Source organism: Trichosurus vulpecula, chromosome 1 (assembly GCF_011100635.1).
Source record: "Trichosurus vulpecula isolate mTriVul1 chromosome 1, mTriVul1.pri, whole genome shotgun sequence".
NCBI classification, from domain to species: domain Eukaryota; kingdom Metazoa; phylum Chordata; class Mammalia; order Diprotodontia; family Phalangeridae; genus Trichosurus; species Trichosurus vulpecula.
In genome coordinates, this window is record NC_050573.1 from 101,728,498 (window position 1) to 101,741,263 (window position 12,766).

Below are 12,766 nucleotides of genomic sequence, written 5' to 3' on the forward strand. Positions count from 1 at the left end.
TATATAGGCTACACCAGAATTTAAACCTGGATTATGTCACATCCTGGCTGCAGCATCCTAGCCAAATCACTTCTTCTCTCCATACGGTAGATGATTCTTTAAGATTATAAATGTGTGGGGTAGCTACATGGTGCAGCGGATAGAGCACTGGCCCTGGAGTTAAGAGGATGTGAGATCAAATCCAGCCTCAGACACTTGACACTTACTAGCTGTGTGACCCTAGGCAAGTCACTTAACCCAGTTGCTCCCTAAAAATAAAAGATTATAAATCTCCAGAGGGTAATTTTGACTCAAGAACTCTCTAGTATAGAATCCCCTTAACCCCAAACAATAATAATGGACAGCAAAAATAGACTTTGCATTTGAAAATGCATAAAGCATTTTATATCATATCAATTTTATCCTTACAACATGCCTGCGAGGTAGGAAGTATTCAAATACTGTATATATTTGTTTGCTTATTGTCTCTCCCATTAGACTGTATGCTCTTTGAGGTCAGGGACTGTCCTTTGCCTCTTTTTATATACCTGGAGCTTAACACAGGTAGCACATGGTAGCCACTTAATAAATGCTTGTTAATTGATTGAACTATTTCAATGGAACAGTGAACTAATTAATATAGGTATGGTTTTTTTTTTCCAAAGATGCAGATAGCAGCCCATATCTATATGTTCAAATGATAGAGGGCTAAGCCTAGAATTAGGACCTGAGTTCAAATGCAACCTCAGACATTTATTAGCAAGTCACTTAGCCTTTGCTTAAATTTTCCCAACTGTGAAATGGGGATAATAATAGCACCTACTTCAGAGGGTTGTTGGAAGGATCAAATGAGATAATAGTTGTAACAAACTAAGCACTATGGCTGGCTAAGCAGCCTATAACATAGTAGGTGTTCTATAAAAGGTTTATTTCCTCCCCTCCCCTCCCCTCTGCCCCCTTTCCCCTGAGCTCTATGCAGGGGTTCTACTCAACATGTTAGGAGGATTCTTCACTTTCTCTTGGCATTGGAAGGATATCAGTGGAGCACATGTATTGTACACTGGTTATTCAATGCTTTCTCCACATGACCATCTCATATGGTCATATTGTCAGCCTATTTCTCCTTCATAACCCCTTGTTTGTAATGCTTTACAGCCTACTCAGATCTGCCATGTGCCTCTCCTTTGTTCTTTGGTGACCTTCAATTTGAGCTCCCCAGAGATAGCTTAAAGCCTTATAACAGCATTAGAAAAGTATTAGTTTCAACAAGTCGGGCCTCTGTTTCAGGGAGGACCTTGAGGTCATTAAAAGAATGCACCAATTCTCCACAAGGCATTTTTGGTTGATTGACTGATTGGAATATTCTAATGCAACCATAATCTAATCAATGTAGGTGTTTCCTCCAGTGACACAGAGAGTAGCCCATCTACATATGTTCATTCTGTGATAGAGCACTAGCCCTGGAGTTAGGATACTGGAGGGGTTTGCCATTTCCTTCTTTAGTTGATTATGATAGGAAATCTTAACGTGATATTGAGCCAAATTAGCTGACTTGCCCACGGTTACATAGCTAGCGGGTATCTGAGGCTGGATTTGAACTTAGGTCTTTCTTAATCCAAATCCAGCCCTCTCTCCACTAAACCACCAAGGAGCCTTTCTATTACTTTTATCTTATAGATGAATACACAAAGGTTCAAAAAAACCCAAGTCTACACAGCCAATAAGGGATAGAGCCAGAACTAGATGTCAAATATTCTGATTGAAACCCAGTTTTCCTTCCATTATCTTCTCCTAAATGCTTAACTACCTTCCCTTGTGCATTTCATCTGTATACATTAGGGCTCATGTTCAGTTTTTTGTTTGTTGGTTTAGAAGGTTATCCAGGGGGTGGAACCAAGATAGCAGAGTGAAAGCAGAGACTCATCTGAGCTCACCCCCAAACCCCTTCAAATACCTTTAAAAAGTGATTCTCAACAAATTCTAGAGCGACAGAACCTGCAAAGAGACAGTGAGGCAGATTTTCAGCCCAAGACAACCTGGAAGGTCAACAGGAAGAGTCTATTGACCTAGGCTGAGAGAGGAGGGCAGTCCGGCACAGGCCACAACAGTGTAGACCCGGCCCCAGCAAAGCCAGAGTAGACCTCAGGGACTGAATCATTGGCAACAGTAGTGGTTTCCAGACTTCTCAGCCCACAGACGCCAGAGACAATTCAGAAAGTCAGCAGGAGGGGTCTGTCTAAACTGGTTAAAAGGGAAGTGCAATCCAGTACAGAACATGCCAATACAGCCCTGGTACCAGCAAACCAGAAGCAGGCCTGGGGAGTGATTGAATTGGTAGCAGCAGCAGCAGTGGCAGTGGCAGTGGCAGTGGCTGCTCCCGGAGCTATAAGAACATAAACAGAATGTGTGAACATCAATTATTCTGCCTTCCAGAAGCCAAGATGGTGGCATAAGCAGTAAATTGCTCTTACCCTGCTTATTGATCTTGAAAAACCCAGAGAACATTGCCCCAGGAAAAATCCTGAAGCACTGGAGCCAATAGAAAGACAGGGTACAACAGTCTTTTAGCTTGAGAGGCTAGGGGGATTAAGGGGAAACGTCCCTCTTGCTGTGGCTGAAGAGGACCAGTACAGGACAGGAAGCATCCCAGCAAGCCAGTGGCAAGCCCCACTTCAGTGGACCAGTGGGAGATCCTGAGTCCCAGGATGGTGGAGCAGGCAAGTACCAGCACCAGGCACACACCTGCCACCACCACCAGTTCTAGCTCAGCACCAAGTAAGCTAACAGCCTCCAGCTGCCAGCACCTGAGGCCCCAGTACACAAAAACAGTAACCAGGCCCACAGTTCCCAGCACAAGAAGCCTGGAACAATGCCCCCTGTGCCCTAGAAGCAGAGATTAACTTTAAAAGCTAGAAGAAAAAAGGCAAACAATGACCATAAAGAGGTATCTTGGTGACAAAGAAGATCAAAACACAAATTCAGGAGAGGACAACATTAACAATATACCCACATCTGAAACCTTAAAAGGGTATATGAACTGGTCTCGGACCCAAAAAGCCTTCCTGAAAGAGCTCAAGAAGGATTTTAAAAGTCAAATAAGAGAAGTAGAAGAAAAAATGAACAATTCCTTTAAAAATACAATTGACAAAATGGGGGGAGGGGAGAAGTACACTGAAGAAAACAACTCCTTAAAAAGTAGAATTGGCCAGATGGAAAAAGAGGTACAAAAGCTAACTGAAAAAAAAAAATTCATTAAAAATTATAATTGGGCAAATGGAAGCTAGTGACTCTATGAGACATCAAGAATCAGTCAAACTGGGGCAGCTATGTGGTGCAGTGAGTAGAGCACCAGCCCTGGAGTCTGGAGGACCTAAATTCAAATCTGACCTCAGACACTTGACACACTAACTAGCTGTGTGGCCTTGGGCAAGTCACTTAACCCTAACTGCCCTGTCTTCCCCCCTCCAAAAACAAACAAACAAACAAAAAAGAATCAATCAAACAAAATCAAGGGAATGAAAAAAATGGAATAAAACATAAAGTACCTCACTGGAAAAACAACTGACCTGAAAAAAAATAGATCCAGGAGAGATAATTTGATAATTACTGGTCTACTGAAAAGCCATGATCAAAAAAAGAGTGTGGATTGAATCTTTCAAGAAATTATCAAGGAAAATTGCCCTGAGGTCCTAGAACCAGAGGATAAAGAGTCATCAAAAGAATCCACTGATCATTTCCTGAAAGAGATCCCAAATTGAAAATGCCAAGGAGTATTGTAGTGAAATTCCAGAACTATCAGGTCAAGGAGAAAATATCGCAAGCAGCCAAAAAGAATCAATTCAACTTTAATGGAACCACAGTCAGGATTATACAGGACCTTGTAGCTTCTACATTATAAGATTAGAGGTCTTGGAATATGATACTCCATAAGGCAAAGGAGCTTGGATTACAACCAAGGATCAACTACCCAGCAAAATTGAGCATAATATTTCAGGCAAGGAGATGGACACTCACTGAAACATGGGACTTCCAGACCTTCCTGATGAAAAGACCAGAGCTCAGTGGAAAATTTGATCTTAAAATACAAGACTCAAAACAGGCATAAAAAGGCAAACAGGAAAGAAAAGAAAAAGTGTTATTCCATATGAACAAAATGTTTAAATCCATAGTTGGGAAGATGATACTTGTAACTCTTGAAAATTGTATCTTTATTACAATATTTTGAAGGGATATATATAAACAGAGGGTGTGGGTATAAATTAACTTGTAATAATAAAAAACCTAATTAAGGGGTGAAAAAGGATTGTAGTGGGAGAAGAAGAAAGGAGGAGGCAAAAAGGGTAAATTACATCACATGAAGATTCACAAAAACACATTACAGTAGAGGGAAAGGAGGGAGGGAGATGAGCATTGTTTGAACTTTCACTGGATTTGGCTCAAGGAGGGAATAATATACTCAATTAGGTATAGAAATCTAACTTGCCCTATAGGCAGTAGGAGGGGAAAAGAGAAAGAAAATGGAAGGGGTGGCTAGAAAAAAAAAAGGGAAAAAGTAGTAAGGGAAAAGGGAAAGGAAAGGGAGAGAGCACAAAGAAGAGGAGGGAAGACTGAGGGAGGTGGTGGTTGAAAGCAAAACTCTTTTGAAGATGGGAAGGGAGAAAGGAGAAATAGAAGCAATAAATGGGGGAGAGGAGGAAATAGGATGGAGAGAAAGACACAGATAATAATCATAGCTGTGAATGTGAATGGGATGAATTCTCTCATAAAACAGAAGTGGATAGCAGAATGGATTAAAAACCATAATCCTACAATATGTTATCTACAAAAAACACATTTGAAACAGGGGGATTCACACAGGGTAAAGGTAAAAGGCTGCAAGAGAATATATTATGCTTCAGCTGAAGTAAAAAAAAAAAAAACAGGGATAGCAATCCTGATCTCAAACAAAGCAAAAGCAAAAATAGATCCAATTAAGAGAGATAAGGAAGGAAACTACATCCTGCTAAAAGCCACCATAGACAATGAAACAATGAAGTAATAACATTACTAAACATATATGCACCAAGTAGTATAGCATCCAAATTCTTAGAGGAGAAGTTAAGGGAGTTACAGGAAGAAATAGATAGCAAAACTATACTAATGGGGGACCTCTCAACACCCCCCTCCCAATGGATAAATCTAACTACAAAATAAACAAGACAGAAGTTAAGGAGGTGAATAGAATTTTAGAAAAGTTATATATGGTAGACTTCTGGAGAAAATTGAATGGGGTTAGAAAGGAATATATCTTTTTCTCGGCAGTATATGGCACCTACACAAAAATTGACCATGTACTAAGGCATAAAAACCTCACAATCCAGTGCAAAAAGGCAGAAATATTAAATGCATTCTTCAGTTCATGATGCAATAAAAATTATATGTAATAAAGGGCTATGGAAAAATGGAATAAAAATTAATTGGAAACTAAATAATCTAATCCTAAAGAATTAATGGACTGGTTTTATGGAAAAACCAATAAAATAGATAAACCTTTGGTTAATTTGATTTAAAAAAGAAAGAAGAAAACCAAATTACCAGTATCAAAAATGAAAAGAGTGAATTCATCACCAATAAAGTGGAAATTAAAACAATAATTAGGAACTATTTTGCCCAACTGTATGCCAATAAATTTGCTAATCTTAGTGAAATGGATGCATATTTACAAAAATATAAATTGCCCTGATTAACAGAAGAGGAAGTAAAATACTTAAATAACCCCATTTCAGAAAAAGAAATTGAATAGAAATTGAATAAAAAGAAATTGAACTCTTTAGGAAAACAATCTCTGGGCCAAGTGGATTTACAAGTGAATTGTATAAAACATTTAAAGAACAATTAATTCCAATATTATATAGACTATTTGGGGAAATGGGCAAAGAAGAAATCTTATCAAATTCTTTTTATGATACAAATGTGGTACTGATACTTAAACTGGGAAGAGGCAAAACAGAGAGAGAAAATTATAGACCAATTTCCCTAATGCATATAGCTGCAAAAATTTTAAATAAAAGTTTAGCAGAAAGATTACAGCAACTTACCACATCACACCTATCATATTGGCCAACACAACAAAACAGGAAAATGATAAATGTTGGAGAAGATGTGGGAAAATTGGAACACCAATGAATTGTTGGTGGAGTTGTTGTATCTGTAAGGCAAGTGTCACAATATCGATAGTGACCATGAATAAACTTGTATAGTTCTGTATCACAGAATATAAGAGACTCTCCATATAGAAGTCAGAAGAATTAAAACATTTATTCAGACATCAGAGGATCAAATCCCAAAATTAAAAACTCCAATTCAACATAGTAGCAATTGTATCCCCAAACCAGTAAACCCACTTTATCATAACAGCAAGGACCTTAAAACACAACATCATAGCAGTGACCCATGCCATCCCATAAACTTCCCCTTCTGCTGGGGCCTTCCCTTAAACACTCACTCACAAATCCTAGCTGTCTGCTTGCCTGAGTCCTCTTCTCCCACAGTTCTGAGAGCTTGCAGTTCTGAGAGCTTAAGGCTACCTTCAGAACATATTACATATATATATATATATATATATATATATATATATATATATATATATATATATATATATATATATATATATATATGTGTGTGTGTGTGTGTGTGTGTGTGTGTATGTGTGTGTGTGTATGTGTGTGTATATATATACACACATATATATACATATATACACACACACATATACACATATATATACATATATATACACACATACACACACGCACACACGCGCACACACACACACACACACATATATATTTATGTATATATCCTTTTTAGGGCCTGAGGGGCTTCACACCTCTCCTGACCTAATTGGCAAAAGGGTGTGGGCTTTCCTACAAACAAGCCTCCCCTAATCAAGCTTCCCCTAACTAGCTCCACCCAACACCTGTTAATGGGATTAATGGGCAGGGAAGATCTTTTTTCACATTAACACCACAGTCATGAACTGTCCCAACCATTCTGGAAAGCAATTTGGAACTATACCCAAAGGGCTATAAAAATGTGCATACCCTTTGACCCAGCAATACCACTTCTAGGTCTGTATCCCAAGGAGAACAGACAAATGGGAAAAGGACCCATATGTACAAAATATACATTTATAGCAGCTTTTTTTGTAGTGGCAAACAATTGGAGATTGAGGGGATGCCCATCAATTGGGGAATGGCTGAACAAGTTGTGGTATATGAATGTAATGGAATGCTATTGTGCTATAAGAAATGATGAGTAGGCAGACTTCAGAGAAACCTGGAAAGACTTATATGAACTGATGCTGAATCAAATGAGCAGAACCAGGAGAGCACTGTACAACAGCCACAATGTGTGATGATTAACTTCAATAGACTTATCTTTTCTTAGTAATGCCAGGATCCAAAACAACTCCAAAGGACTCATGATGGAAAATGCTGTCCATATCCAAAAAAAGAGGTATGGAGTCTGAATGCAGATTGAAGCGTATTATTTGCTTTCTCTCTTTTCTTTTCTTTTTTTTGTTTCTTCTTTCTCATGGTTTCTCTCTTTGGTTCTAATCCTTCTTTACAATATGACTAATGTGAAAGTAGTTTCAATATGAATGTATATGTAGAGCCTATATCAAATTATTACATGCCATCTTGGGGTGGGGGGAGGAGAGAGATGGGGAGAAAATTTGGAACTCAAAATCTTATGGATGTGAATGCTGAAAACTAAAAATAAATAAATAAATTTTAAAAACCAAGGTAATCCATGTCCCTTATATAGACATGAGCTCTGATATCCATGGTTTGGTCATTCATTCCTCCTTTTATTGATTTAACAAATCTTTATTAAATAGTTCTTGATGTTATGTATTTGTAGTAATTCCTTATGGTGTTCATTCTCAAAAGGCAAGCTCAAAAACTGACTCTCCCATGGAACTTCCTTCATTCCACTCAAGACAGAATTCAATTCTCTTTCCTCCTCCATTTTCCCCATCTTCAAAATACATTACACTGAACCTTTCTTTTGACTCTTTTACATTGTATTTTGTATTATTTCACCCCTGCTAGGTGGTGAACTCCACAGGAAAAGGTACCATGTCCTATTCTTCTTTGGACCACTCTTAGAGATTGGCCTATAGAAAGAAGGCAGGATGACCTAGTGGAATAAGAAACGGACTGTGAGTCAAAGTACCTTGGCTCAATTCCTGGCTACTTACTAAATGGCTTTGTGAACTTGAAGAATTCGCTTTGTCAGCCTGAGTGTGTTTCTTCATCTGCACAATGGGGGATATGGTACCTCCAATATATAAAAGAGCTAGGAACAAAGTAAGTGCCCATCAGTTGGGAGATGGAAGTCAAATTGCATTACAGTGATGCAGTGAAATATTACTATGCCACAAAGAAACAATGAATAAAAATAGTTCAGGGAAGGATGAGAAAGTGTACAAATTGAGAGACAGTGGCATAAGCCAAATTAGCAAAACAATATATACAATGACTAAAACAATGGAAATGGACACAAAAAAACTGAAACTGAATGTTGTGTTATGGAGAATAAGCTTGATCTCAGACAAAAAAATGAGAAAACATATTTCTTCCATTTGGAAGTGGGGGACTATGGGTTTGGAATATTTTACGTACTATTAAAAGTAGTTGATGCATTGGTTGGTTTTGCTGAAGAGATTTTTCTCCATCCTCTTTCCTTTGTAATTTTTGCTATACAGAATGCCTTTTCTAGGTTCTAGGGTAGGGAAAGATATATTTTGTAATGAAGGTGATATAAAAAGGAAAGGTATACATAAAAAAAGGTTAAAAATATATCCCAAACGTACCTCAGAAGGTTGTTATAGGAAAAGCACTTTGTAAAGATATCAATAAGCATGAGGTACTGTAGTGGGCATTCAAAGCATGTGTGTTTAATTAAACTGAAGAGAAGTTCAGTATTTTAATGTAAAACATTATATGGCAGGGGAGGGTTAGTAAACAATTCACTCAGAGACATTTATTAAGCAACTAGAATTGGCAAGGTATTGTGCTAGGCTCTGAGATGACAGAAATAAAAACATAACAGTCCTTAATGATAGATCATGCTCTTCTGATCCCAAAAGAATCGGTGTGATCCAAAACTGATTTCAAATTGAGCCTTAGGCTGGGCAGAAAAGATTTGGATTGTTGCCTGAAAGACAGATTTGATTTGCTGGACTTAGCCCCAGAGGGCAGAGTTAGAAGCAATGTGTGAAGGTTATAGAGAGTCTATCTATCTATCTATCTATCTATGTGTATGTATATGTAATAAATATATATGTATATTTTCTATGTAAGGGGGTAGGAGAATTCCCTGCATTAGAACTGTCCAAAAGTAGAATGAGCTACCTCAAGAAGGAGGGAGTTTATCAGAGGAAGGAAGGAAAGAGGAAGGGAGGAAAAAGGAAGGAAAGGAGGAAGGAAGGAAGGAAGGAAGGAAGGAAGCAAGGAAGCAAGGAAGGAAGCAAGGAAGGAAGGAGGGAAGGAAACAAGAATTTATCAAGTACTTGCTATGGGTCAGACATTGTGCTAAGCACTTTAAAAATCATATCTCATTTGATCCTTACAATAACTCTGTGAAGCAAATGTTATTATTGTCCCCATTTTACAGTGCAAGAAACAGGTAAACAGAGGAGGTGATTTCCCCAGGGTCACACAGCTAGTGAGTGTCTGAGTTCAGATTTAAATTCAGATGTCTCCTGACCTACCTCTAAGTCCAATGTTGCATCCACTGTGCCACCTAGTTACATTTGTATTTGTCAGGGATGTTATGGAGGCGATTCCTGTTCAGGTCTGTGTTGGAATGGATGACTCTTGGACAGAGCTCTCAGTGGGGGATTTGTCCTCAGGGATTCCTATTTTGAGGGATAGACAGCATAAGTAAACTTGGAGGAGGTAGAAATGGCAGGATTTAGCATCTATTTGGAAAGAATAATTCAAGTGAGAACCAACCAGACAGGGGGGCAGAGTTAAAGCTAGTCTCTTTCCTGACCATCCCTTCCTTCATCCCCCAGTGGAGTCATGCTACATGTTGTACACACTGGGCACAGATGGTGGTAGTTGGCTCCTGTCCAAACTGTCTCTGCTTCTGCATGACACAGGTAAAAATTTACTTCATTCATTCACTCATTCATTCAATGCTGAGTTTGTTATTCTGCTTTCTAAGCTCAGATATTTGGCAACTATGTAACCTTTGAAAAAAACACTTCTCTGGACCCTGGCTTATCTATCTTTAAAAATACTAGATAACCTCCAAAGTCCCTTCAAGAAGTTAAAAAAATGGTCTATTAGGTTCCATGTATATCTTATCCTAGAGATAATAGAGAGACAATGGAGATTACTGAGAAAGGGATGGTTAGGCTCTACAATGGAAAAGTCCCTTGCTCCAGCCCAGTCCATGATCAGTTTCCTTCCTCTATCAGTGTCAGCGGGTTGGCTTAGCTTTCCAGTGCCAATGCCATCTTTACAAATCTCAGGCTAAGCCAATCAGAGGCAACCTCAAATCTTTGAGTGTCTGGAAATAAACCTGCCACATTTTAAATTACCTCTCAAGCTTATCAGAAGTGGGCATATTAGAGCATCCCTTGCTTTCCAGCAAATTGAGATTATTCAGCCTTATCCTCTCAAATACATTTTTTGAAGAAACCAACCAACTTAGGATCAATTTTCAATTTGCCAAGGCTGGTGTTTCCATAAGTTTACCTTCTCATGGGCCACGGTGAAAACAAAATGAGAAATACGTGAAAAGTATGTAGTGTGTCTATGCTTTCTTGAACATGACAACTTTGGGTTAGAACCATGGCATCCTAGAGTTAGAAGGGATTTCAGAGGTCATATAGCCCAACTTATGCCCTAACAGGAGTCTTTTCTATATCTTCCCTGATAAGTGGTCATCTAGTTTCCACTTACATTTCTCCAGTGGTGGGGAAGTCACTACCTATTGAGACAGCCCATTCTAGAGTTGCTTAGACAGTTCTAATAATAGCATTTACATAGTATGATGCTTCCACATCTTCTGTCTCATGTGATCTTTATGCTACTCTGTGAAGTAGGAAGGAAAATTATTCCTATCTTCATTTTACATATGAGAAAACTGAGACCTGAAGAGACTAAATTGTTTGTCCAAAGTCACACAGCTAAACAAGGATCTGCATACCAGAACTGGAACTAGAACCCATTTAAAGAGATTTTATCCTTATGTTGAACAAAAGGCATCTAATAGCTCTTTGCACAAGGATTCCTCAAAGATCTTAATTTGGGATGAACTGCCTGAATAGGTAATGAGTTCCCTGTTCCTAGAGGTCTTTAAGTAGAGGGTAAATAACCACTAGTCCGGGATACTGTCGTAGAAGATACAGGCTTCAGAAAGAGGGGGAATAGATGATGTCTGAGGTCCCTTCTAATGCTTAGTATTGATGGGTCAATTTTGTTTTGCATGTGTAACTACTAATGAATCTAAGAGAAAGTGTTTGTTCCCTACTTGGACCACAATTAGATCTCACTTGTCTCAGACAGTTCATCTATATCTATAAAATTACATCCGCAAACATCTGCTCTTGGTCACAAGGAAGGAAGGTATTATGCAAAATGTAAAAAGAGTTATGCAAAAAGTACTCTTTGCTCTACAAGCAGTCATACCTCGACAAAAAACTCAAGGGTCAAGTAAGTTGGCTGGGAACTTGGCCAGGCAGTGAAAACACACCCAGATTCAGTCTCAGACTTTGGAATCCTTCTTTGGTGAAAAAGAAGACCAAAACGTACAGCCTAAAGAAGTCAACAAAGTGCAAGAGCCTACACCAAAAGCCTCCAAGAAAAACACGAACTGGTCTCAGGCCATGGAAGAGCTCGAAAAAAAGTTGGAAAAGCAAGTTAGAGAAGTAGAGGAAAAATTGGGACGAGAAATGAGAATGATGCAAGAAAACCATGAAAAACAAGTCAATGACTTGCTAAAGGAGACCCAAAAAAATACTGAAAAAAATATTGAAGAAAACAACACTTTAAAAAAATAGACTAACTCAAATGGCAAAAGAGCTCCAAAAAGCCAACAAGGAGAAGAATGCCTTGAAAGGCAGAATTAGCCAAATGGAAAAGGAGGTCCAAAACACCACTGAAGAAAATACTACCTTAAAAATGAGATTGGAGCAAGTAGAAGCTAGTGACTTTATGAGAAATCAAGATACTATAAAACAGAGCCAAAGGAATGGAAAAGTGGAAGACAATGTGAAATATCTCATTGGAAAAACCACTGACCTGGAAAATAGATCCAGGAGAGATAATTTAAAAATTATTGGACTACCTAAAAGCCATGATCAAAAAAAGAGCCTAGATACCATCTTTCAAGAAATTATCAAGGAGAATTGCCCTGATATTCTAGAGCCAGAGGGTAAAACAGAAATTGAAAGAATCCACAGATCGCCTCCTCAAATAGATCCCAAAAAGAAAACTCCTAAGAACATTGTTGCCAAATTCCAGAGCTCCCAGGTCAAGGAGAAAATACTGCAAGCAGCCAGAAAGAAACAATTTGAATATTGTGGAAAAATAATCAGGGTAACACAGGATCTGGCAGCTTCCACATTAAGGGACCGAAGGGCTTGGAATATGATATTCCGGAGGTCAATGGAGCTAGGATTAAAGCTAAGAATCACCTACCCAGCAAAACTGAATATAATGCTCCAAGGCAAAATATGGATTTTCAATAAAATAGAGGACTTTCAAGCTTTTTCAGTGAAAAGACC